General features: G+C 38.6%; 1 protein-coding gene across 2 annotated transcripts in view; it reads right to left on the reverse strand.

Moving 5' to 3' along the window:
- RASSF8 (Ras association domain family member 8) overlaps nt 1–27411 on the reverse strand; it is a 133548-nt gene that overhangs the window by 73929 nt on the left and 32208 nt on the right. The window contains exon 1 of one of the 2 annotated variants that reach the window (XM_082635262.1): nt 18407–18428. The exons of the other annotated variant lie outside the window; for it this stretch is intronic. The gene's annotated coding sequence lies outside the window, so the exon portion shown is untranslated. Of the gene's footprint in view, nt 1–18406; nt 18429–27411 lie in introns of those variants that run through there. 2 annotated transcript variants of the gene reach the window in all.

Below are 27411 nucleotides of genomic sequence, written 5' to 3' on the forward strand. Positions count from 1 at the left end.
TCTCTTCTCCTAACAACATCACTATGAAAATAAATATGGAAAATTTTCATTTCTCTGCAAACTGAGATAGGTAACAAAGTATAATGTTACTTAACTTTAAAGATACACACAACAGATAAGCAATTTTCCATGACCTTACACGTGAATTTGGATAAAATCTCACCGTAATCTCTTTGCTGGTAGAATGGCCTATCTATGAATACATATTTTGACATAAATTGTTTTCTATTTCTCAGTTTTGTGTCTCAGATTTCAGAGGAGAAAAATGAAGAGTGCATTTTCTAGAAATGTGAACACTAAGCAGCAGACAGGAATGACAATTTAATATTGTAGGTATTACTGGTCTTTGGCTCAAAAACTCTGACCCTGAAAATCCTGTGTCAAGATGCTCTTCAGGGGTTTCCCTGGTGGCACAGTGGTTAAGAAACTGCCTGCCAATGCAGGGGACACGGGTTCAAGCCCTGGTCCGGGAAGATCCCACATGCTGCAGAGCAACTAAGCCCATGAGCCACAACTACTGAGCCTGTGCTCTAGAGCCTGCGAGCCACAACTACTGAGCCCTCGTGCCAGAACTACTGAAGCCCGCACGACTAGAGCCCGTGCTCCGCAACAAGAGAAGCCACCGCAAAGAGAAGCCCGTGCACCGCAACGAAGAGTAGCCCTCGCTTGCCGCAACCAGAGAAAGCCCAAGCACAGCAACAAAGACCCAACACAGACAAAAATAAATAAATAAATTTATTTTTTAAAAAAAGATGCTCTTCAATAATCCCGCAGTGGGTGGAGCCCCTTTATATCAAGGGGTCAGAAGAGACATTGGAATGTCTATCTGACCATATGTGAAATTTGAAAAAGAAAACACTATCTTCAGCTGAAGTAGTAATAAGGTCGAAAGGAAAAAGGAATGACTAACTAACTAAAGCTGTAATCCTAATAATTTCCACAATTTTAACTGAAACACAGTTTTAAATTCAATTCTTAAAGGATTAGTACTTTGATCTGTGATTAAAATTTAATGAAGACTCCACAGCCAGTTTTTGCTGATTGTAAAAGAAATAAAAAAATCTCATTTCATGATAACAAACTCCATGAGCACCGTCAAAATTTGTTCTTTTATTTCAAATATCCATTTGAGAAAAATTTCAAATAAATAAACATAAATCAGTAATCAACTTGTTTTACATTTTTTTGACATGGAGATGATTTTATGTTATTTAAAATGGAATTTAACCTGTATTAAAGTCAATTTTCCACTTCAATCAAGACTTCTATAGAAAAATACTGCATGTTTGTTCTTCCTATAAAATACAGCAATTATCTATCTTATTTATTATTTCCCAAAAGCAAAATCAGCCCAATTTCAACACACCACCGGAATTTAGGAGAAAGTTAATACAGGCACATTTGCAGTTAAGGATAGCACATATGTTTTATCTTGCCTTCTAAGGCTGTTGGACTACAGATGCCAAGGATGCAATGCTGAAAAGGATTATCAGGCTCAACATAAACACATACCAAAATCAATTAACTATGTCTGCTATGAACACAGGCAGCATACACACATGACATAGTTCACCATCCCTCCTGTGGAAGCTGTTGGTTTAGAACACATTTTAGTGGTCAGACAGCCCTGGGTTCAAATCCTGACCTCTCCACATATTAGGTGTATGACCTTAGACAGATTACTAGCTTCCTTGGCTCTAAAATGGGAATAATAATCCTTAAATTTGTCAGAGCTAAGTTACAATGAACATGAAGACTTAAATACAACCTGGCATGCAGTAATTACTTTAAAATAGCTACTATTAGTAATACTATAGGAGTTTGAGTCTTTCAGGGCTCATTAGTTTCTGATCACTGAATGCGATCTTGAAAGGCAGGTCCCTGCCCAAATCTGCTGCTGTGGTGAGTGAGCTCTCACTCATCAAGTCACTGAATTTACGGCACCAGCCAGCTGTGGCTGCATCTGCTGAGCAGAGGCACTGGCAGCTCACGCAGGGCACACGGACACAACTCCATGAAGCAACAAAGGGCCAGGGCCACCCTCTCATATTCCCCAAACCAGCGCTACAGGTCTGAGGTTTGTCCACGCAATACAGAAATGTGCCATTTACTCAGAATGAGGTTTAGGAAAATAATGGTTACAAAAATAGAACCTTTTTACTCTTCCTGGGACCACTCACCTACCTACCAAGTATGGGATAGGAACTGGTAATAACACTCTTCTAAGAATTTCAGTCTTAATCTAGGCCTACTCAACACCAGCTGCAGTGAAAGAAAACAGACTTCAACCAACATGAATCTACTTTAATGACAAAGTGTATATATATATATATATATTATATATATATATATATATATTATATATATATATATATATATATATATATAAAGAATGAAAAAAAGACCTTTAAAAATTTAAAGCTAGATAGAAAATGCTTATGATATATAACCAGGAGAACAAACAATATCACTAAAAGGAAACTAGATCCTTTTATTATAAAAAGTTTTCAACGGCTAAAAATAGTGTCAAATATTACAATATTGCTTGAAATTCTGACTCCATGGTTATGATTTCTAATTAATAGGGTTGGCTACTACTCCAGGTCTTATTACAGTATATTTTACTGAGCCTGAGTGAATCTGACTGGAAAGCAATGAAAATGGAAGGACATAGGATTTAAAGAGTCAGCAGACCTGGGTTCACTACTTAATTTAACCTTTTAACCCTGAACTTCCTTAAACTCATGGATGCTCATTTCTCCATCTGCAGAATACCGATAAGACTATTTCCCTCTTTAGTTTGCTGTGAGCATCAAACTAGACTCTTCTACTTCAAAGTGTTATACGGACACTAAAATGCTGTCCCACCAGGTGACTATTGCTAGAGAAGCCACATCGTACCATGGGTTTATGAAACAGACTTGGATTATTGGAAACAGGAGAGAAGCTGGGAGGGCAGTGCCGTGGGCACACCACACGAGAATAAGCTTTCTCTCATTACTGGGCACAACTGCCAAGCTCCCTGAGGGCGAGCCCATGCCAACACAGACCCTGTGGATAACAGGCTACTGACTGCACGGAAATCTTGACTGCATGGAAACCTTTAATTTGATTCTATAAATTCGGGTGGAGGGACAGAGCATGAACATGGACAAACAAATGAAATGAAATATCATGGACAAAGAATGCCCAAGAAGAAACAAATCTGGACACGAATCACAGTCCCCACCAATTTTAAAAAATCCAACTCACTCACATGATTACTAAAGATATAAATAAATAACAAAATAATATATGAGCACAGTTATGTTCAGGTGTCAAGAGTGATATACAGACATGAGGCCAGATGGGAAGATGTCTTCTATTCCTCCATCTTCAGAAATACAAGAAGCTGTTTACAGCCATTGAAGAAAGGCTAAATAACTACAGTTCATAGAGCCAACACTCAAGCATTCATTGCTGGTTATAATGCTACTTGGGGAAGAAGCGGAGATTGAGTTTCCTCACTTTTAAAATATTAAATGCCTGACAGCTTTTGTTAAAGTATTAACAAGTGCTAAGTGCTTTGAATGTATCAATTTATTTAATTCTCATAATAATCTTAAGAGACTGGTACTATTATTGTCCCTACTTTTTAGAAGAGGAAACCATGCCACAGAGAAGTTATAAATCTTGCCCAACATCACACCTCATTAGGGGAAAAGCCAAGACCTGAATCTAGGCAGTCTGCAACCCTGAATTAATATATGCTCTACCATCTAATAAAATAAACAATTAAGTAGAATATATACTTGTTTCAAAAAGCATCTCCTAAAGGCCTACTATTGCTACATGTATGATAACAAAACCTTTAAAGACACTAGATTTAAACAGAAGTTCATGAGTCATCTCCATTTATTAGTTAATTAATCATGTCATCACATTTATTTGACTCAGGTGCTTGTGGGATTGGACGTAAAAAGGAAGCAAGGGCCTAGGAGAATAACTACCACTATCAAAAATAATATTGCTCATCTGGGAAATATCTGACTAATCTATTCCAGTCTTCATAAACAGGATTGATCCTAACCAGTCTCCCTTGTATTCCCAGTCCCTGTACCCTGGCCTCGTAGGGATCCAACAGTCCCTTACGTTGCCCCTTGTCTATCCAAAGGCTCCAGTCAACTATCTCCTGCTCTGCCATCACCAACAATAGAATTTTGCAGCCCAGAAACACTTTTCTTCTTCATCAAGTCCTTTTTATGTTGGTTCCAGTGGATGAAGTCGACTAGACATGAAGGGGGAAGAGGAATATCTGACTAACTAAAGCACGTTAAATTCATCTCCAGCTGGTAGTATGAGAAGAGATAATTAGGACAAAGAGCTTTCCTACTGTCCCTTGAACAAATCACAGTGCCCATTCTCAGGGCTGGGGGAATTCAGGGGTGGCAAGCGAGGCACAAAGTGTAAGGAGGCATCATTGTCAAGTGCCAATACTACCTGCCCGACTCTGAGAGTGAGTGCCTCCTCACATTTTGTGCCCTCCTAGGTGCCTCACTTTACTTATTCTAAAGACCTTGCACCATTCTGCCTGCAAGTCGAAACGGTTAAGATGGTCCCAGCGGACAGGAAGGAAAAACTTTAGCTGCTCTGTGGTCACTGCCTAAGGAGAAGCGACTGGTTCTACCTTCCCTTCTAATTTTCCACTGATTTCTAATTTAGTTTCTGGCTAAAATCTAAGCTCTTGTTTGGTGGCTGACCAACTTTCCTAAACAAAAAACAAACACTAGTGAGTGAGAAAGCCTCTGGCCCCAGGGCCTCAAAATCTATTAGGTATCAGTTAGCTCTTCCAGGGTTACGGCAATCAGCTGCTTAGAAAACGAGTGCTACAGCCACAAGAGCCCCGTGGGGGACCAGGGTGCCGGCCTGCCCATATCTGCTCCAACATCACCACTCTGTCCACTGACTTTTATACTGGATCAGAGAATAAACCAGTAGCTACCTTACCATCTTAAAAACAGCAACAACAAAAAACAAAAACAGCTTTCTTCTGATCCCACTTTACCCACTACCTATCCTTCATTTCTTGTCCCTTTTCGTTTTCTTACCTCCCACTCTACTGAGCCCGTTCCTGTCAGGCTCTTAGGCCCATACTCCACCAAACTCCTTCATCAAGGTCACCAATCACCTTCATGGCGCTAAATCTAGAGTCAGTTTACCCCCCCTCCTCCCAATACACTTTCTGCTTTTGGCTGCTGGGACACGGTGCTCTCCTGGTTTTCCTCTGTCGTCACTGGTGTCCCTTCTCAACCTCCTCTTCTCTATGCTGTCCTACTGTCTGAGTGTCCCAAATCTGTCCTTGGGCCTCTGCTCTTTCTATCCATATTCACACCCTGGGTGATCTCATTCAACTTACCACAACTTGAAATGCCATACACTCGACAATTCCCACATTTACATCTTTAGCTCACTTCAGCCTCACATCCAGATGCCAGCTCAACGTTGGCACTTGGATGTCCAGTAGGTAACTTGAACTCAACATGTCTCAAAAGGAACTCTTGATCTTACCTCCCTAATTTTGTTGCACCCATACTCTTTCATCTCAGTTCAAACCACTCAGAATGCAGCCTTTTAGGTGCTTAAGCCAAAAGGCCTCCAGTTAATCTTGACTCCCCTCTCTCACTACCCATCATCCAGTCTGTCAGGAGATCCTGCTGGCTCCACCTCTACCCACCCTACCATGCTCTCCGCTGAGTTACTCCAATAGCCTCCTGACGAGTCTCACTGCTTCCACCCGCGCTTCCTCCACCTCCAAATCTCCCATTCCCAACACAGAAGCCAGAAAGAAGACAAATAAAAGAAAACAAACAGAGACAGGAACTTAAATACGTAAATGACAAGACATAATGAAGTACAGTTGACCCTTGAACAGCATGAGTTTGATTGTGTGGGCCCGCTTATATGCAGATTTTTTTCAATAAATACTACAGTACTACATGATCCACGGCTGGTTGAATCTGTGGATGCAGAACTACGGATACAGAGGGCCAACTGTGGGACTTCAACATCCTCAAATTTTGGTATCTGAGGTGTGCCCTGGAACCAACCCCCCACGGGTACTGAGGGATGATACTCACACCTATATCCTGACTCCAACAGTTATAAGTGCAGGCTGCTAACAGGTACGTTGATAGGAAACTCGAACACTACAAGGGGCACTGCTGTCTAGGACACAGTTTTTTAAGTCAGGGGACAACTCTTTTTCAAGTTCTGCATTAAGTAGGCTTTCCCTTAATTTACGTAATAGTTTCATTCCTGGGAAACGAATTGTATTTTAAGACAATGCAAAAGTGCTTTGTGTATGTGTGTAAAAAGTTATGTCCAGTTGTGGACTTTCATTGGTAAAGCACAGTGGGCCATTTTAAAGTTTTTGTGTGGGACTGACCTGTGCATGATAGGATGCCTGGCCTCTCTGTCACCCATTCACTAACTGCTGGTAGTACCTCTTCAATCACTGTAGCAACCAGTGATTTAATGTCCTCCCAAATGGCATTGCAAATGTCCCAAACACTCTTGGTAGAGGAACCTCTCCTGCTTAGAAACACTACTCTAGAAATAAAGTCTACAATCCTATAGCATCTGCTGATTCATAGTTTGATCAAAAGAAGTGTGAGCAACATACTGAAAAGCACAAAGTGCCATCCATCTTGAGCAAGGGATTAAAATTTATTCAAGAATATCCTAGTATATCCATCGGTTCTTAGCCCAGATGGTCCCCTTGTCCTAACATGTTGGTGAGCTTGGCTCTCTTGTGAGATGGCGGTGGGATTATAATGGCTGGCAACTACACATGACACATAACTTGAAACCTTGGGAATTTGCTACTATGTAAATCCATTTTGCAGTATGGGGAAGTACCAGTGTGCAGGGAAGAACACTGGACTGATTGGGAATCAAATGATCTGGGTTGTAATTCAGGCTCTGCAAACGAAGAGATGTATTTATCTATTTGACCGATCTTTACCTACTGGCTAGGCAGCACTGGGACCACAGAGAAGAACAGAGAATTTTTACCCTAGAGAGGAAGTCTAGAGGGAGCAGATCAGTCCCCAAATGCGTCTTCCTTTCTTCAACCTCAAATCTGAATCTTCAAAGTACCTTCCAAGTAAAAAATAAAATTAAGATTTTATGTATATGCTTGCAAGATGCCATGGTGCTTCACAGGGAAAATACAAAATGACGCTGGCATGATGATGCCAGAACTAAGGTAAAGTCACCCATGTGACATTATTTTGCTTTTCACATGAGGATATAAATATAACATTACTATATGAAATTACTACTTGGTTAATAGTAAAAATCACTATTTATATTTCTGCTTTTTTCTTTTGCTGTACGCGGGCCTCTCACTGCCGTGGCCTCTCCCGTTGCGGAGCACAGGCTCCGGACACACAGGCTCCGCGGCCATGGCTCGCGGGCCCAGCCGCTCCGCGGCATGTGGGATCTTCCGGGATCGGGGCACGAACCCGTGTCCCCTGCATCGGCAGGCGGACTCTCAACCACTGCGCCACCAGGGAAGCCCTATATTTCTGCTTTTTGATATAGTAAAAAGATAGAGAGTATACATTCAAATGATCCTTGAAAGCAAAATGGAATAGAAATAGCAGTTAATACCAGCCTGTTTTTCTGAAAGCATTATTATTTGTTGTATCAAAAAAGTAAAATCTTTAATCATTTCATCCGTCACACAATTCCCATTCTGACAAGGCAAAATTTGCAAAGAATCTGCACAGTAAAATTGTCCAGTGGCTGGAGCAGCTAACAGGAGAAAATGTTAAAGTGAAAGGAACATTGAATCAATGGCCTGGAAACAGTATAGCTTTGAATGTTATCTATTCATACCTATTTTTTTTTTTTTTTTGTGGCCTCTCACTGTTGTGGCCTCTCCCGTTGTGGAGCACAGGCTCCGGATGCGCAGGCCCAGAGGCCATGGCTCACGGGCCCAGCCCCTCCGCGGCATATGGGATCCTCCCGGACCGGGGCACGAACCCATGTCCCCTGCATCGGCAGGCGGACTCTCAACCACTGCGCCACCAGGGAAGCCCCATACCTATTTTTTAAAGTGAGAATATTTTAAAGTAGCAATATCCTTTTGAAGAATAAAGATATGTTAAATGTTTAATTTCTTGAGACTATAAAGAAATTATCAAGAATAAAAAGTGTGAATAAATTTTCTCCTTACAGAAATATCTGAAGTTTAGGTTATTCCAAACCATCAATATTTCTACTTATCCTCCAATTAGAACTTTGTTTACTTATAAATAATTTTAATCCTTTCAATTACCATAAAGCCCAGAGCCCCTAAAAGAAAAGCTTGTTTCTATCAAACTAGAATAAGAATCCTGTTTTTTAAAATCAGCCATCTCCTTCCCATCTGTATTCATATTCACACCAAGATGTACTTGTTTATCCCCAAACACATCATGCTCCTTATGTGCCTTTCTAGATTTTGCATATGCTATTTCCCAGGCTATTTTAGAAGGCCTTCTGCTGCCTCCCTAAAGACCTACTCACTTTTAAATACTCAGCTCAAATGATCTCCACAGCATCTCTCCTTAACCTCTGCAGTTACAGTACTTCCCCATGTGCTCCCATAGCACCTCCTTCATTCCACTGTTGTGTAATTCATAACATGACCATAACCATTCACCACCTGTCTATCCCCCAGTAGACTCTCTGTAAGCCAAAAGACTGGGCAATACCATGTCAAAAAGAATTGCTAATGAAATGAACAGCTATGGAAAATTATGGTGAAAGCCTCTTATCCTTCTGCAAAAGATCCAAACCTTAAGGTCTACTACTTCCTCCAGATTTGTATTATTTATTTATTTATTTATTTTTTGCATATTGATTATTTATTTATTTGGCTGCATCGGTCTTAGTTGTGGCACACAGGATCTTTTGCTGCAGCTCCTGGGCTTCTCTCTAGTTGTGGTGGGTGGGCTCCAGTGCGCTCCGGCTCAGTAGTTGCTGCATGTGGGCTTAGTTGCCCCACGGCATGTGGGATCTTAGCTCCCCAACGAGGGATCGAACCCTCGTCCCCTGCATTGGAAGGCGGATTCTTAACCACTGACCACCAGGAAAGTCCCCAGATTTGTGTTATTTATAAATTAGCATAAGAAAATCAAATTTGGTACGTATATTACGTATATTCTATCAGTTTTCAAGGTTGAGCTAACAGATTTTCTCCCAAGGGAAGAAATACATCTCTACAATTGATGTCCAAAACAAGTGCTTTTGATTCACACGTCTATTAAATGCATATAAACATTCATACTTAACAGATATTTACTAAAAAAAAAAATTCCCCTATTTAGATTATGATTCATCCAAAAAATAGGAAGCACAAAAGAAAAAAAAGCATACCACAGAGAGCTTATAGGGGAAGTAGGTGTGGTTACTGAACACCACAATTCGTGCCTTTCAATGTCAAATAGTGCTTAATTGACACAATACAGACTAAACCTCCACTGTAAACTGTGGAACCATGTGTGCAGTTAGTTGTGATTGCCACCTACAATGTCCGGTGAAAAGAAACAGAAAAGAAGTATGAGAGGTAAGTGCATAACACAGCAGAAACATCTATCCACAAAACGTATCCATCGGTGCCACTAAGGTAATTTGCACAGATGGAGAGGGGATTTAACAGGTATCCAATTTCCAGATGTATACTCCATGCTTTATGAGATCACAGTTTCATTTCATCTTTATAGCCACTCTGTGAGATAGTATTGTTAACCTCAATTTAATGATTTAATGATTTCTGATAAGCTCAGAGAGATAAATGTGACCTCACCTGTCCCATGTCCCCCGTCTCACTCAATGGACAATGGCCCGAGTTCTCTGAGCCTGCACCACAAATCAGGCACTAGGCATATAGGTATACCCAGGGTGACCACTCATCCGGGTTTGCCTGGAGCAGCAATGGTTTACATTGTTATCACAGCGTAATTACCAACAGTACCAGGTTTCACTCTCCAAAGTGTCTGGTTTGAACAGTTATATAGTCTCCTCAAGTATAAAAGTGAAAGTCTACTTACATAAAAATGTATCTAGCCTGTGTCTGAAACAAGACTGAAGCATTTGGGAAAAATGGCACTATTTTAATAAAAATGATGACAGCTATCATTCATTGGATTTTTTACATACAAAATCCTTTACATATATAATTTAATCTTACCCAACATTCGAGTGAGAAAACTACAATTTAGAGAATTCAAGGTCACACAGTTAACAATGGGTTAAGCTGATTGGTACCCAGATTGATGAATCCTGATGATATGTGGCAATTTCTGAAACTACAGACACAGCTCTTTGGGACATCCTGGAAGGAAGGGATAAGGATGAAGTGAGGGGCCAGGAAGACTACCAAGGGTGTCTTTCTTGCAAAGTGAGTCTCTTTCCTCTAACTCCTTGGTCTTTAGTAGAACCACTAAGTGGGGTTGTGTGTGTGTGTTTGAAATAGAAACCACTTTTAAAAGAAGCAGGTTTAACACTGGAAAAAAGTGAAGACCATACACAGAGGCAAGTCAGACAGATGAAGGGATGCTCACTTGACACAGGACTCTAGACTGAGCAAGATCACGGGGAGATTTTCATAAGTTTTGAAACTGGAGGTTCAGGATAAGTTTCCCTAAATTTCTAAGAAGCAAGTACACCCCAGCTGAAATGTGAAAGAGAGGAAGAGCGAAAGAGATGGAGTGTATAAGTTCAGCTGTTGATATAACATGGTATTACTTGTCAGTAAAAACTTTGTTTTTCCCATCTGATGTGAACCTTTTTTACTTGGTGAGACTGTATGTTCCTTAAAAGCAGAAACCATGAACTCCATCCTCTTCTGTAACTTTCACAAAATCCACTTTAGATAAAAGAAACTGCCTTTGCAAAATTAGAAAGAGGGTTATAACATTATTACTACCTTAGTAGATCTTAAAAACAAAAAATGATTTTGTATATTCTCCCTACTGCATTCAGGTAGATGTAGGCACTGCCTCAGTTTACTGGGATAGAAAACAGGTCATAGAGAATGACTCTACTAAAACGACAGTCACCGGTGCAATCAGGAGGAGATGCGATCACAGTCTCACGTAATTACATACGAAACTCATTTTTACAAACTCAGACACATGGAAGAATGCAAACCAGCAATAAATATTCACTGAACTCTGACCAATTCAACGTGTAATCTGATAATCATATCTGCCTTTAAGATTATTCTGGCAATTAAAGGAGTCAACCTGCAAAGAATCCTGTGTAACACACACACACACACACACACACAGCTACAAATTTAAAAAAACATAAATACATGTTCTTTGTACACGAAGATACCCAAGAAACTGTTAACAATGGTTACCTTTGATTGAAGGATGAAAAATGAAAAGAGGTAACCTTATTTTGCATTTTTTACCTTTCTATACATTTTAAACTTACTGGATTACTTTAAGTTAGTAATTGTTTTAAATACAAAGGTTAATCCTTTGTCACAAAGGGGCTGTGGTGCCCACAAATCCATTAGTATTACTGAAAAAAACAAGGTCACCATTAAGAGCCATATTCAGGAAGAACAGCACAAGTAAATTAAACAAAATAATACTTAAGACTTGAGAGGCACAGTGTTTCTGTGAAAGAGGAGACGGGATAGAAGGGAGACTGGTTATTTCCTAAAAATTCCTTAAATTTCCTGCCCAGATATAATCATTGTAAACAAAACAGTGGAGTCAGTGGGGAAGTGGAGCAGGGATAAATAATAAATCAAAAGATCTGTGGAATATATATGGAATTTAAGAAAAAAAATGTCATGAAGAACATAGGGGTAAGACAGGAATAAAGACACAGACCTACTAGAGAATGGACTTGAGGATATGGGGAGGGGGAAGGGTAAGCTGTGACAAAGTGAAAGAGCGGCATGGACATATATACACTACCAAACGTGAGGTAGATAGCTAGTGGGAAGCATCCGCATAGCACAGGGAGATCAGCTCGATACTTTGTGACTGCCTGGAGGGGTGGGATAGGGAGGGTGGGAGGGAGACGCAAAAGGGAGGGGCTATGGGAACATATGTATATGTATAACTGATTAAATTTGTTATAAAGCAAAAAAATAAAATAAAATAAAATTAAAAAAAAAAAAAAGATCTGTGGAATTAAAATAAATGTCCTAATTCTCTCAGTTAACCTATAAAGACTTTAACTTTGATTCAATGTCATTGGCAATCAATATTTGAACATGTAAGCTGCTGTGACACTTGATATAATAGGCACAGGGAAAGGGCTAAGATTTAAACCTAGGGGCACACTGCTCTTTATCATTCCCAGGGATGCTGGACCCCACCCTTCCAGGGAACACGATCCCAGATACACAGGTATATGCCACAGTCTAATATGAATGGTAGCCTGGAAATGCAGTCTTGTTCAACCCTGCCCAGAGACTGATGATCTTGATTCACTTGATTCTGTGTATAGTCCATCTCAATAAACATATCTTTATGGTAATTTTTTTTCAATAAGGCATATGATGAAATCTTAGACATTTGGTCAATCTTAGATTTTAAAAAAAAATCTACTTTCAAATTTCTGAATAGAAATACATTTGTTTTAGAGAATCTGTAATAATAATGTAATATTAATAACTACTAACTAATTTTTATTTTTATTTTATACTGAAGTATAGTTGATTAGCAACGTTGTGTTAGTAGCAGGTGTACAGTGAAGTGATTCGGTTATACATATATCTGTTCTTTTTCAAATTCTTTTCCCATTTAGGTTATTACAGAATATTGAGCAGAGTTCCCTGTACTATACAGCAGGTCCTTGTTGGTTACCTATTTTAAATGCAGCAGTGTATACATGTCAATCCCAGACTCCAAAGAAGACATACAGATGGCCAAGAGGTGCAAGAAAAGATGCTCAACATCGCTAATTATTAGGGAAATGCAAATCAAAACTACAGTGAGATATCACTTCACATGAGTCAGAATGGCCATCATCAAAAAGTCTACAAACAGTAAATGCTGGAGAGAGTGTGGAGAAAAGGGAACCCTCCTACACTGTTGGTGGGAATGTAAATTTGTACAGCCACTATGGAGAACAGTATGGAGGTTCCTTAAAAAACTAAAAACAGAGCTACAAACTCATTTTTTAAATTGGGTGTTGATTATTTTCTTACTGATCTTAAGTAGTTATTTACACATGGGTATTAACTTTAGTTATATATATGATAATATATATATACATTATATAGAATACTTTTTGTGATTTGACATATGCAAATTTTAATTATTTTATTTTTGATGTAATTACATATATGAATCATTCCTTTTTAAATCTTTGCATCTGTATTTTAGTTTATCTTTCCCTAAACCCAAAATCAGATATTTATGAACATTCTCTTCTAGTATATTTATTACTACATTTTTATATTTATAATATAATTTTTAATCAAAGCATTCTTCTCGGCTTTCTATTCTGTTTCACGTATTTGTCTACTTTATCATCATATTATTATTATTTTTTACAGTTGGAGAATATAGCCAATATTTTATAATAGCTTTAAATGGAGTATAATATATAAAAAAAATGAATCACTATACTGTACATCTGAAACTAACATAATATTCTAAATCAACTATACTTCAATAAAAAAATTCTGTCTTTGAGTTCTGATAACTTGACTGTAATGCATCTTTCTGTGGATTTCTTTGGGATTGTTTTATTTGGGATCCTTTTTTTTGTGAATTTTTGAATTTTATTTATTTTTTTACACAGCAGGTTCTTATTAGTTATCCATTTTATACATTAGTGTATATGTGTCAATCCCAATCTCCCATTTTAATTACTATCTTTATATAAATATATTTTGGCTCTTATCTTATAAATACGAAATTCAGAATCACTGACCTGTGAAAATTTCCTGCTGAGATTTTGATTATATTAAACTTACAAATCAATATAAAGACATCAAAAATAATTAATGAATTATCTTCCATACTGAGTCTCTGCACCCTGAGAGAAAAGTTTAATGGTTTTCTTCCTAAATACCATTTGCATTTCTCACAAAGTTTAATCCTCAGCATACTTTTTGTTGCTACTATGAATGGGCTCCTTTTTTCTCACATTTTGGAACTAGTTATTATTACTATATACATCATGATATTTCCATTATTTACAATGGAACTTTACTACATTCTATTATTTTTAGTTGACCGTCTGTAATTTTTTTCATTATCTACAAAGAATTTTATCCTTTCCAATAGTTCTTTCTCTTACTCCTTTTTCTTTTCTTAATACACTAACTAGATATTTCAAAGCTATTTTAGATGGTAGTGATGACAGCTGGTATGTTGCTAATTCTAACAGGAGATAAAATTTTTGTGTTTCACCATTATTAGAATTTTGGCTATTAATAGCTGGATCCTGATTTTGTTTATAAAATTATAGATACTTCCCATAAAATAGAAAGAGTAAATATCTCGAAACTGTGAGATAATGGGTGGTTTTATTTTCCTTCACATTTTCACAGTAATTATCTAGGATTTCTAAATCTACCTTTCTATGTTTTAGAATTCAAATTTTATTGATTTATGTTTTTTAAAAAATCATCCATTTGATTAAGTTTCTCAAACATATGTGGAAAAGATCTACAAAAGTATTATTACTTTTCATTTACAGATAACTACAGTTATATCCCATAACTGCTAATTTTGTATATATTTGTAAAATTAGACTAGCCACAAACACTTCCAATTTATTTTCCAAGTTTCCTAAAATGAATGGACACACACATTTTAAAAAATCATCCATTTGATTAAGTTTCTCAAACATATGTGGAAAAGATCTACAAAAGTATTATTACTTTTCATTTACAGATAACTACAGTTATATCCCATAACTGCTAATTTTGTATATATTTGTAAAATTAGACTAGCCACAAACACTTCCAATTTATTTTCCAAGTTTCCTAAAATGAATGGACACACACATCCTTAACTCACTATTTCTTTCAATGTTCCTTGCTTCAGGAGAACATTTTTAACTCCAAATAATCTTGGTTAGCAATCAGTATCTTGCAGAAGGCAAGAGAGAAGCAAACCCTAAAAAGTTTTCTCTTTAGAAATAACACTGTACTGTTCCTTGTAAAAGACAGCAAATCTAAAGATAATGTCTGGATACAAATTTCTCAAAGTAAACTTATTCTGCTAATAAAAATGATACTTTATCCTTTTTATTAAAATACATTCATGCTTATTAAGACTACAGTATGAGATGCCATAAAATAAAATATTAACAATTTGATATTAGGAAATTCATAACATTCCCAGATCAGAGCTCCATGAAAACCAGATTCTAATACTGTTAATATTAAGACTTGCATGTTAATAAATGTTTGTGGCAATCTCTTCAAGTCTTCATCAAATCCTGTTTCTTTCATATTTCATTAAGTAACCATTATACTGAACCTGTCTTACCATCTGAAATAGTTTGAGATACATTATCAGAAAAATATATCAACTTCCAATATAAACAGCTAAATTTTTCATTTTTACTCTACCAGGAAAGTTTCAAAGCGCTAAAAAATGCAAACTGCTACCCATTTTCTAAAAACAGAAATGAAATAATTAGGTCACAATAGATGGCTTCTTTCTTAGAAAAAAAAAAAGATGATGATGAATGCAACTGGAATGTTTATTGTCACTGAAATTCTTCAGGCCTGGATTCCAAGTTCATGTCTTGATGCAGGTTACTATGACAACTTAAATTACAGAAAATATCCCCCCTTCTATCAAGTTGTTTTCTCCACAAGGACATTTCAAGCCTCCTAAAATCTGTATGCATGGATTACTTATAACAACAATAAACATCTCTTCACAAGTTTTATTCAGAAATGCCCCCATCTAAACCCTTAAAACCAAGAACAAGCATATAAAAATAAATTCCATTAAATCTACAAGGGACAGAAAACCTAACCTGAAAATACACGTACAAAGCTTAAAATATAAAATGTTGAGAGTACTCTGAAACTACTCCCCATTAGCAGAGGCACAGGGTGTATTACCACCATATGCTTCATTACAGAAACGATGGGAAATCACTTGCAAGGCAGTTTTCAAAGAAGATTATAGAACTAAGCCTTGTTTACCATTATTTTCCCCTCACTAATGCTTTTTACAGGAAAGTACCAGAAAAGGAGGGTGGGAGAATATTGCAGTCCTATTTAGAACAGAAAGAGAAACAAGCAATCTGTAAAATCTAAACTTGTTTTACCTCATCTGTCTTTTACACAAAACATGGGCTTTATGGTCTGCTCTCACACAGCTTCAATTTTATAAACCTAACAAAAATGCCTTGTGATAAATAACAGTGTGAATTATTCTCTAGCCTCATCCTCTAAGAGAATAATGGCTTGGGAATAATTGCATCACTATGGAGAAATGTGATTTAGTACAGATATTCTGATTTTAAGACAGTAAAAATTTAAAGTAGCTCCTTAAAAAAAAAAAAGGTAGTTTTACAATGTAGCAATACTAAGAATTTTCAATGCTGGTTTTGCTGCTCATCAAAGTTAACATAACTAAAACTTAAATGCTTCCTTTGGAAAGGCTTAGGGAACTCATATACCCTGTTGATATGAGTAAACTGGCTCAATATCCAGCATAGGCAAAGAAGTTTTGTTAAGTTCAAACAAAGCTTTATTTAAAAAAGAAAAACAGAGCAGTATGCTAAATGCTCAAGAGTCTCTTTGCTCTTGAAGTCAAGAATCAGACTGTTACTGAGCATCTGAGAATAGCAAAAAATGAAAACTCCTCAGCAGTAAACTCCAAGCAACTCATATATCTCTCTCCTACCTGTATTGGTAAATAAGTACTAGTGTTCCAAGAGAAACAAAATAACTGAAGTGTTCAAATCCAAATGTACACAATCCCTAAACTTAAACCTGAAACACAGTTCCTTCTTGGTGTAACTTACATATAATGCCTCCTATATAGAAAATAATTAGTGTGTAAAAGAAAGATCTGCAGAACAGCTTCATCAATAATGGAAGCTAAAACTAAAATTTAAGTGACCATCCAATCATGGAGGAGAACTTTGGTCAATGGAGCTACATAATACATTTTTTCCTTATGCTTTTCTTCTTTTGACTGTTATTACAAATAGCAGGGCACTACAAATTAGCAGAGCTCATCTAGGATTTTTCAGCTCTCACACGGATGTAATGAAATCACCTTATTAGAATCAGACTATCTTTTATTCTCAACACTTGGAGACTTTTAGTCATGGTTTTCCCTAATGCCCGAGCAATGTAGCAGGGTCCACAGGAGAACTGAACCAGTGAGGATATGAACTTGTGTTTTTAGGAATCCGCTCCTTCCACAGAGTCTAGCAATTACTAGAAGGCTCTAAGGGGAAATTAATTTATGTGAGACCTTCAAAATTCATCATCTGGGCAAAAATGCAAGCACATAACTTTTGCAAGTGAGGGACTAAGGAATTTATGTGACAGCACGCTGGTTGGTGCCCTTAAAGAGTTTACTCACCTGTAAAATGTGAACAGTTTATTCGTAAGTCAGTCACTTACTACAAACAAGGTCAAATTACTTCCCCTCCTGAGACCAATAAGTCACTTTAATGTTCAAGAGACAAGAGACTATACACATCAAGCATACAAAAAGCAAGTGGAGAATAATTTAGTTGTATATTCCCACCTCAAGGGATTTTGTGCCCCCTTTATTTAATGAAGCCTATTATTATTATTATTAATTTTTTTTTTTTGCGTTTCGTGGGCCTCTCACTGTTGTGGCCTCTCCCGTTGCGGAGCACAGGCTCCGGACGCGCAGGCTCAGCGGCCATGGCTCACGGGCCCAGCCGCTCCGCGGCACGTGGGATCCTCCGGGACCAGGGCACGAACCCGTGTCCCCTGCATCGGCAGGCGGACTCTCAACCACTGCGCCACCAGGGAAGCCCTAATGAAGCCTATTATTGACACTGTTACAGAGATGGAAGCTCAAACTACAGGATATATTTCAGACTTACCAAGACCTTCTAACCTTTCACTGTTAGAAATACTCCACTGTTCTAAAAGAGGCTGCCGATTTAAAGCATTAGTAGAACAGTGCTCAGGAAGCCCAAGACTAGTGATACACCAGTTTGCAAAATTTTGCCTCAGACCCCAAATTTGAATCTCGAATTTGTAACATAGTGGCAACTATTGCTCTTTGTACTTATTTAAATAAAGGGTTTATAAATGATGATTCACCAGTGAACACAATCTCTGAAAGTCTCCCAAGACTTTGAAAAGTTTTCTTGAAAAAGTCACTGTAAGTGATACTCTTCTAGGATGTATGGAAGGAGTACACATTTTCAGACTCACCTTGCCGTGCTGGAGTCCCCAGGTGGGAGCAGTGTGAGGTGGCCTTGAGGAAGGGGAGAGCACCAGACAGGTATTCTAGGAGGAGCTACACAGGCATCTGAAAAGGTACACAGCGTCCTTACAGTCCTGGCTAATTTTTATCTTAGAAATGCTAAATCACCCCATTTTAACTTCTAATCAAAGAGCAAAATACACACGCTTTTAGCTTCAAATGGTTTTTCCAAAAAACATTTTTCCTCCCCTCTTGGGCCCTCTCCACTAGTCATTTGAATTGCAGTACTTGTGGGGTAGACTGGTTTGGTTTGAATTAGTATTTTTGTGCCTTTGAAAAAGGAATTTTAAAAGGTCATTTGATGGGCCCATGGTGTTCTAGGAAAGACTTTGTGCCTTCTTTTTCTCCTGACCAAAGTTCCCTGCAATACCACAATAATTTCTTGAAAGCAGTTTAGCAGTTAGACATTTGGAAAATTGCCTAAAGCCAGGGCCTAAAAATGAAGTTGAAGTTGAAGAGAACTCAGGTTTTCAGTCTTAAAAAACAAAAACAAAAACATGCTGCATTCTTCCTTGGTGAGTACAACTGACAACCATTGGCTAACCTAAGAAAGAGAGTAACTTGGCACCAGTTCTTTTGACCATTCTATTGCATGACACTGTGAGAATGTGAAACTCTGCCATGACATTAGTTATAAAGAAAGCCAAAGAAAGAAATCTTGGCCACAAGACAGGAATTGACGCAATTCTTATGTCTGCCACATTCAGACTATGCCCTTAATGCAGATGTTGCTCAATTTATTTATAGAAAGGTTTACTTTAGTAACAAGACCATCTTCCATTACCCATATTTCTTAATATACCAAGACACTGAACTACTTTTATTATGAATAGGAAATACCACCCCCAAAAGTTAACAATCCTTAAGTTCTTAGCTATGAAATAATATGAAGTATCAAATTAGAAATAGTGTAAGGGGATTTCCCTGGTGGTGCAGTGGTTAAGACTCCATGCAGGGGGCCTGGGTTCGATCCCCGGTCAGGGAACTAGATCCCACATGCATGTCACAACTAAGAGTCCACATGCCACAACTAAGGAGCCTGCAAGCCACAACTAAGACCCGTACAACCAAATAAATAAATATTAAAAAAAAAATAGTGTAAGGAGAAAGAACTGGTGGACCCCAAATCTGATGCAAGCTATCAGAAAATATATACATTGGTTGGATTCTTCTCTCACCATCGTGTGTCAGCTTGGATTTTTCTCCCTCTTTCTTAACTCTATAGTTCTTCCAGGCTACTTTGTAGCAATGTGAGTCTAAAGCATCACCTTCCACTGGAACCCAAAGGTCTAGGAGGAGCTTCAAGCTGTGACAAGACTCCCAATGGATTCATCTGAGGTTAACCCAACCTGGACCCTGGAGTCTCCTCAAATGTCCATTGATGAAAATTCCCAGGCAATTCCAGTTGCCTCTCAACCTATGCCTGAAGTGTTAATAAAGAACCTCTGTAACTTGACGCCCAACCCTAGTATCAAATTGTCATTCATTCTACCAGAATGTCTACCTCAACCACTGGGCGGTTACTTGGTGAAAACATACCCTATAGGAGAGGGGTGAGGACTATGTTAACTGATCAGAGAGATAAGATGGAGGGGCTGATCCAATCTATTAAAAAAACGTTACGGCAAAGCAGTCCCTTGGTCTGACTCTCAAAGAGAACCACAGCAGAATGACACTGAGACTCAAATCAAGAGAGCAAAGATTTAGATGTAGCTGTCGTTTCTGCTGGTTTCGTAGAGATCCTCCTGAGGATAATTTTTTTAAATTAATTAATTAGTTAATTATTTATTTATTTTTGGCTGCACTGGGTCTTTGTTGATGTGAGTGGGCTTGCTCTAGTTGCAGCGAGCGGGGGCTATTCTTCGTTGCGGTACGTGGGCTTCTCATTGTGGTGGCTTCTCTTGTTGCGGAGCATGGGCTCTAGGCACGCGGGCTCAGTAGTTGTGGCTTGTGGGCTCTAGAGCCCAAGCTCAGTAGTTGTGGCACACAGGCTTAGCTGCTCCGTGTCACGTGGGATCTTCCTGGACCAGGGCTCGAACACGTGTCCCCTGCGTTGGCAGGTGGGTTCTTAACCACTGTGCCACCAGGGAAGCCCTCTGAGGATAATTATGAGAATTATTACAACAATAAGTATTACAGTAATTATTATGACAGACACAGAGTTGAAGGAGCCATAAACCTTATTCTTGTACTATTTTTTCGTGCTGGTAATTTTAGGATCATTATGAAGCAGCTTGGGAAAGACTGTGTACCAATATTTTGATATCCTATAAGTTCTATGATGTCTTTTTTTCTTGCATCTCTTTTCTACCTTAATACAGTAACTTATAAGGAATCTATGTAGCTTGCATTTGAATGACTTGAATATACTTTAGTTCCACTTTGTGAAACAAATTAACTTGTGTGGAAGGAAAGTGAAGAAAACGTTGGGTGACTTGGCCACAGCAGTGTTAGAACAGCATGTTGAATTGTAACAAAAATTTTTGATGTGCTGTTTTGAAAAAAAAAAAAAAAGAATATATATACATATATACTTTTCAAACACAACTGAGGAAGCGGGAAGTCAGTCGAAAGCCGGGTTCTCCCTGCTCAGCTTCCACAGCCCTGGATGGAGACACTGTTTCCAAATCTGGTTACTGGACAAGTACTTCATATAAGTTAATATTTGTTATAAAAATGCCATTCATTTCCAGATCACTTTTTCCATGTTGTTATAGCTGCAAGTGCAAAAGTGCATTAGTGCATGCTTCCAAGTTTTAAAAGAGAGAGAGTAGCAGTCACATTAAAATATTTTTCTAATGAAAATGAATAGGCTTTAAGCCAACTAGATACCATAGAATTCCTGTTTCATCCCCTTCTATCAGATGGGTTAGAGCCATCTGGCTTCAACCAGACCTACCTCCTAAAGAAGCTAGAAGACAGACACACATTTGAAGCTGATGCACCTTTGGTAAAAGAGCCTGTCCACGGACCATTATATCATCCAAAAAGTGAGGAAGGGTCAACTCTGCTGGGAGAGAAGACTGGCAGAGGACTGGGTGGCGAATTCAGAACCATGTGAGAAGAGGTGAACTACCCACCCTGATTCCCACCTTGGGCCTAGAAGCTATCTGGAATCCAGTTTGGTTGGCAAAGGGATTCTTATTTGTCTAATTCAAAATTTCTTTTCCTATCCATTTTTTCTTCTTTAAAGCCTCACCACTCTTTTATTTATTTATTTTATTTTATTTTTTTTTCCGGTACGCGGGCCTCTCACTGTTGTGGCCTCTCCCGTTGCGGAGCACAGGCTCCGGACACGCAGGCTCAGCGGCCATGGCTCACGGGCCCAGCCGATCTGCGGCACGTGGGATCTTCCCGGACCGGGGCACGAACCCGTGTCCCCAGCGTTGGCAGGCAGACTCTCAACCACTCCACCACCAGGGAAGCCCCTCACCACTCTCTTAAATTTTGTTTTCAAGAAAGTTTTTTGGAAATGGGAAGTGGGCATCTGAAAAGTAGTTTCTAGAATTGACATAATCGTTATCTTCTTTTGTCCATAAAATAACGTTATCACTACCAGAGCCAGACATTTAAAGGCCAAGATGATTATGGTGCTTATTCCCTCATATATAATTCAAAATGACACTAACTTACATATATGCTGACATTAAAATCTCTTCCTTTCAGATTTTTATAACTGTAAAATTCTGGCTGAGTCGAGGCTCTTTAGGATAGGATGGCACGTGTCCTAGTCCTGCCGGTGGCCTGGGAATGTGGGAAATGCCACACCCGACAGGAAGCACTCAGTCCTCAGGACTCAGCTCTGATAAACCTCTCCTCACCTCTCTAGTCCCCAGTGAGGTCTCAATTGTCTCCCCACCAATGACTGCAACCCTCCTAACTATTCAACCCATCGTCCGCCCTTTAGCCAGACCACTTTAAAAAAGCAAACAAAAAAAGAGCAACCACTATCATTCTAGTGTTTTTAAAAGCCTCCACCAAAGAAGTTCAAACTTCTTTTGTTTGGCCCGTAACTGCAGTGACAATATTTTCCTCGCTGCAAATACAGACATAAGATCTGGCAACTGTGAGAGTACTCACAGAGGCCGTAAGAAGGCTGAGATTTAAACTGGGGTGCTCTCAGAGAGGGGACAATGTCCCGGTACTCTACACGAGCCTCTCTGTGACCTAGTCTGAGACATTTCCAAACACCTTCCCGAAGCCACCACATGACATGCCCAGCCTCACCCACGGCTCAGCCTCTCGACCTCTAGCCCTCCTTCACGCTGGTGTCCCGTGCCGAGGCCCCACCAACTCACCCTCCAAGAGACTACCCAAAAGTCTCCCAGCCCCTGGAAGCTTCCCTCATCCAAACTGATCATTCCAGGTACTCCCAAGTGGCTGGCTAACACTACTCACTGACACTGCTTCCTAAATCCTCACAGCCTGATGAGGGAGGCAGGCTGTAATAAGGGAAGATCAGGAAAGAAAACTCAATAGGAAGGTTAAATAACTGGTCCAAGGTCATACAGCTAATAAGTAGGGAAGCCAGGAGCTGAACTTAGGCAAACCGACTTCGGAGCCCATGACCTTCAACAACCGACCTCACCATCTCCACTATGGATCTCTACTGTAATATTTAGCACAGATTATAACAAACTGTTGGCTCTGCTTGAGGGCAGTGACATTTTGCACTGATACTGCCTAGCACATCAGAGGTGCTCAGTAAATGTCAACTGAGGGCTTGATGAATTCAGAGGGTTTTACAGAATGGTAACGGGTGGTTGAGAGGTGCTGAGCTTATCATCAGTGAAAGCCCTGCCTAGCTAAACGATTTCTTTTACGTAGATATAATTCTATGACTGCTTCTCTGAAAAACAGGTATTTATTCTATAAGCAATTGAAATGGACCAATAATCAACTTATACCAACATGTGCAATTTGGGAAAAAAGGGATAAAAATTGGAAACCTCTACATTCCAATAATTATATTATTTTTGTTAAAGTTAAAATTAAGGTTATTTAAACATCCACTGGACACTTCTAAATATGTGTAAGGATCAGACATTCTCTTACTTTGGTAGCCAGCCTCCAAGATAATCCCCAAATATCCCTGCCTCCTGGTCTTCATATCCTTGTGTATTCTCCCCCCACGAGTGGAGTTAACTTGTAGAGCCAGTAGGATATTGTGGAAATGATGTGTGACTTCCAGACTAGGTCATAAAAGACAATGCAGCTTCCATATTGCTCTCTTTGATCACTTATTCATGTCATACAGACATTCAAGCAGCCCTATGGAGAAATCCACGTGGTAAGGAACAGAGAGGCCTCCTGCCAATAATCAGTTCAAATTTGCCAGGCTTGTGAGCAAACTACCTTGGGAGTGGATCTTCTAGCCCCAGTCAAGACTTCCTGTGGACTACTTACAATACGGGAGGAAATCTGGGCTGCAACCTTATGAAAGATCCTGAGCCAGAGCTGCCCACCTAGGACATTCCTGGATTTCTAATCCAGAGAAACTAGGTGAGATAAAAAATGTTTATTGTTTTAAGTCCCTAAGTTCAGGGCAACTTGTTTGCGGCTAGAGATAACTAATATTTCTACTATCACCCACACAGCCTTTATTTAAATTAGCTTATAAGAATGCAAACAGAAGCTGTTGACGTAAATGAACACAATATCAGGTTATTGCAACTCCTATACACTGAGCACAAGCAAAACAGAATGATTAAGAACAACTCAAGAGCAAAGTAAATTCCAGTTTCAAGAGGTGTTGCCTTTTTTTCTTTCTTTCTTTTTTTCACCAGTAAAGAATGCAGGCCCTTCATTTGCTTGTAGATGTCTCTTAATGACTGCTGATTGTTGGATATATTCTCTTCCTTCCTCCAAACTAGGCCCACCAGGATGGATAATCAATGGACAATAGGGTCATTTTTATTACTGTAGACACCAGAAAAGAGCTTACTGCTCTGGCTGTTCAAGTCTCACAGGGGATATAAGAAAAAGTCTAAAGATTTGGAGGGAGCTACTCTCTACTCTCCAAGATGCCAGAAAAGTTCAAAAAGCACACTTCTTTCTTATTGAAAAGAGAAAACCATCTAAATATTCAACTCTAAATATCCAACTGTAAATAAAATGTGATAGCACATTTTCATAAGTATTCACAAAATAAATTAAAACCACAAATACAAAAATTGGAAAGAAGCATAGGAACATTCAAAGTTTTTTTTTTCTTCTTCGATACCAAAACTCACAGGTATTGTACATCTCTGAATATAATTCAGCTCTGCTGAGAGCAACGTACGATGGTAATAAGAAAAGTATCTTGGGTTTTACATATTCCATATGTAATGTTAAAAACCATAAAATGACTACAGAGACAATGAGGTAGATTTTCTGTGGAAATGAATCCATTATGATGCTATCAGCTATATTAGTTTGTAAAGCAGAGGGCAATGATAATAACAAAAAAAATTCACCTTTAATAAACATTTACTAAGCCCTTAACTATATTTAAAATACAGGAGAAATTATAAAGGTAAATAAGATATGTATTCCTTTCTGTCAACTGTGCAATATTTGTGAGATGTAACTAATATCTAGTAATAATAATACCAAATAAATGTTTTGGAAGCACCAAAGAGACTTGAAAAAGAAAGCCTATAGTAGAGTTCATATCCTGGTGGATATTCAGGAAGCCTTTGTGAAATAAGTCATTATACTTGTATTATGTTGTAACTTTTCTGAGCTTTTTCATATTAATATGTTAGAAGTTCCCAGATGACAAAGCTGAGATTCAGAAAGATTAGATGACTTGATTTGAACACAGTCCCTGCCTTTTAAGAAGTAATAGTAGGCACACAGTAGATAAGTGCTTGGCCACACACTGTACAATCCAGCCACTATTCACAACCCTGTGAGGGTAAATCCTACAGTCCCTATTTGGCAGATGAGGAAACTAAGATTTCAGAAAGATTTGGTACCTTTCCAGGTTCACACAGCTAGTAAATGGCAGAGCCCTGATTTGAATTCAGGTGCACAAGATTTCAAAGGTCCTGCTTTTTTCCTACCAGACTCCCATCCCAGGTTAGTTCACATAACCCAGCCAGGTCCTAATAGGTGTTCTCACTCTATTGCCCCTTCCCTTTCTGGCCTAATAAACGGATCCATAAACCATAGGAATTCAAATGAATCCTTGTTATTTTAGTCTTCGGATTTGTTATTAAATGTCATACAGGAACTCAGAAGAATAACAAAGGAGAAGGATACGACAAGCAAAGGACATGATCAATTATCTTTTAAATAGCTGAGCAATCATTTTTCTTTAGGCCAATTTGAGAAATGCATTTTATAAACTTTACCAGACAAGCTATCCGATGATGACTTTCCCCTGGATAACACGTTCATATCCCACACACCAGAGAGTTGTTTTCAGAAGATGAACTTCTGAAATAAAGTATTCAGTGCCTAAATGATTGCAATAAATATACTGCATATATTTATGCATAAATATATGCATAAAGTATTCACCAAATTATCTAGGTGTCTTTACTGAAGATCTTTTACTCCAATTGGAGTTGGCAAAAACCCCAAAACACTGTTAAATGCATATAGATTAAAGACAAACATAACCACACTAACAGAAGCTGTGTTTCCCTATAGAACACTCATCAGACAAATGTGATACTGGGACATATTAAAGAAAGGAACAGCATGATCCTTGGTGTGGTCCAGTGATTAGGACAGAACACATGGCTGGGCCAAAGTTTTAAGAGAAAACATCAAACTGCTAGAAATGTTAGGAAGGAAAAAGACCTGAAGAATGGAAGAGGAAGCAGAAGCAGGCTCCTTCTGCAAAGGAGACATTATAAAGCTGTCTTTACTGCTGCTCAGAAAGTACAAGGCTCTGCAAAGGCACAGTGAGTTTGCAGAAGAATTTAGGCGGAATCGCTACACCCCTCTGAAAGAGCTGCCTTCTGAGATTGGGAAAAACTCAAAGAAGTTAACTGGCTTTTAATTTAAATGAAGCAAACTACAAAGGTTAAAAAAAAAAAAAAACCCCGATAAGGTTGTGAACAGCCCTTCAGCAGATACAATTTCTCTAAACAAACTGAAAGGATTCTTCGGAGGTTTCCACGCTGTTCCGTGTTACTGGTTAGACCCACTCCCCTACTGCACCATGGAATTACGTGTCAGTTCTTCTTTAGAGTCCCAGCACCTAGCACCAAATCTGGCACACTCCATAAACGAGGATGACGGGAAGGCCAGGAGGAGGGTCTAGAGAAAGCAGGAAGTTGACACGCTATTTCCTGAGGTGGCAATGCAGGCAGCTGGCTGACAAATTTCCCTCTTCCTTTTCTCCCTACAGGGAAGGACTGGATCGGGGTCGGGGTAGGCGGGAGGGGGGTTATTTTTTAAATGAAAGAAAACAATTGTTAATTAGCAAACAAACGTGTGGCTTTTTATTTTTGTATTAACACAAATGAAATCTCAAGTGTTGATTTCAGCCACCACTCCCCAATCACCCTGGACATTTTTCTAAATACTACAGATTGCTCTAGTTAACCTCTTCTTAGCTTATCAGACTTGATTATCCAGCTTTATTGCTATCAATTAACCATCGGTTCAATACTGTTACCAAACAACAAGAAAAATCCCAAGACTGCTTTTAAAGACCTGACAGGTCTGACTGGAAGGTTCTCTGCATGTTTTAAACGTTCTCCCATTTTTTTTCCTAATGGTCTCAAAAGAACTAATTTTAAAAACACCCTGCCATAAAGAAGAGTGAGTTCAAATATGAGGGATTTCTTTTTTAAATAACATGAATTAATCTCAAGTGACAATGATTTTCATTCTCCATTTAAAACAAGAGTTGGTAGAAGATTTTTAGCATATGTTTAAAAGGCAAAAAAATAGAGAGCAAGGAATATTCTACGATTAAAATTGAAAATTACTATAGTATGTTGGCATGTTC

The sequence above is a fragment of the Mesoplodon mirus genome (assembly GCF_964341445.2).
Source record: "Mesoplodon mirus genome assembly, chromosome: 11".
Lineage (NCBI taxonomy): Eukaryota > Metazoa > Chordata > Mammalia > Artiodactyla > Ziphiidae > Mesoplodon > Mesoplodon mirus.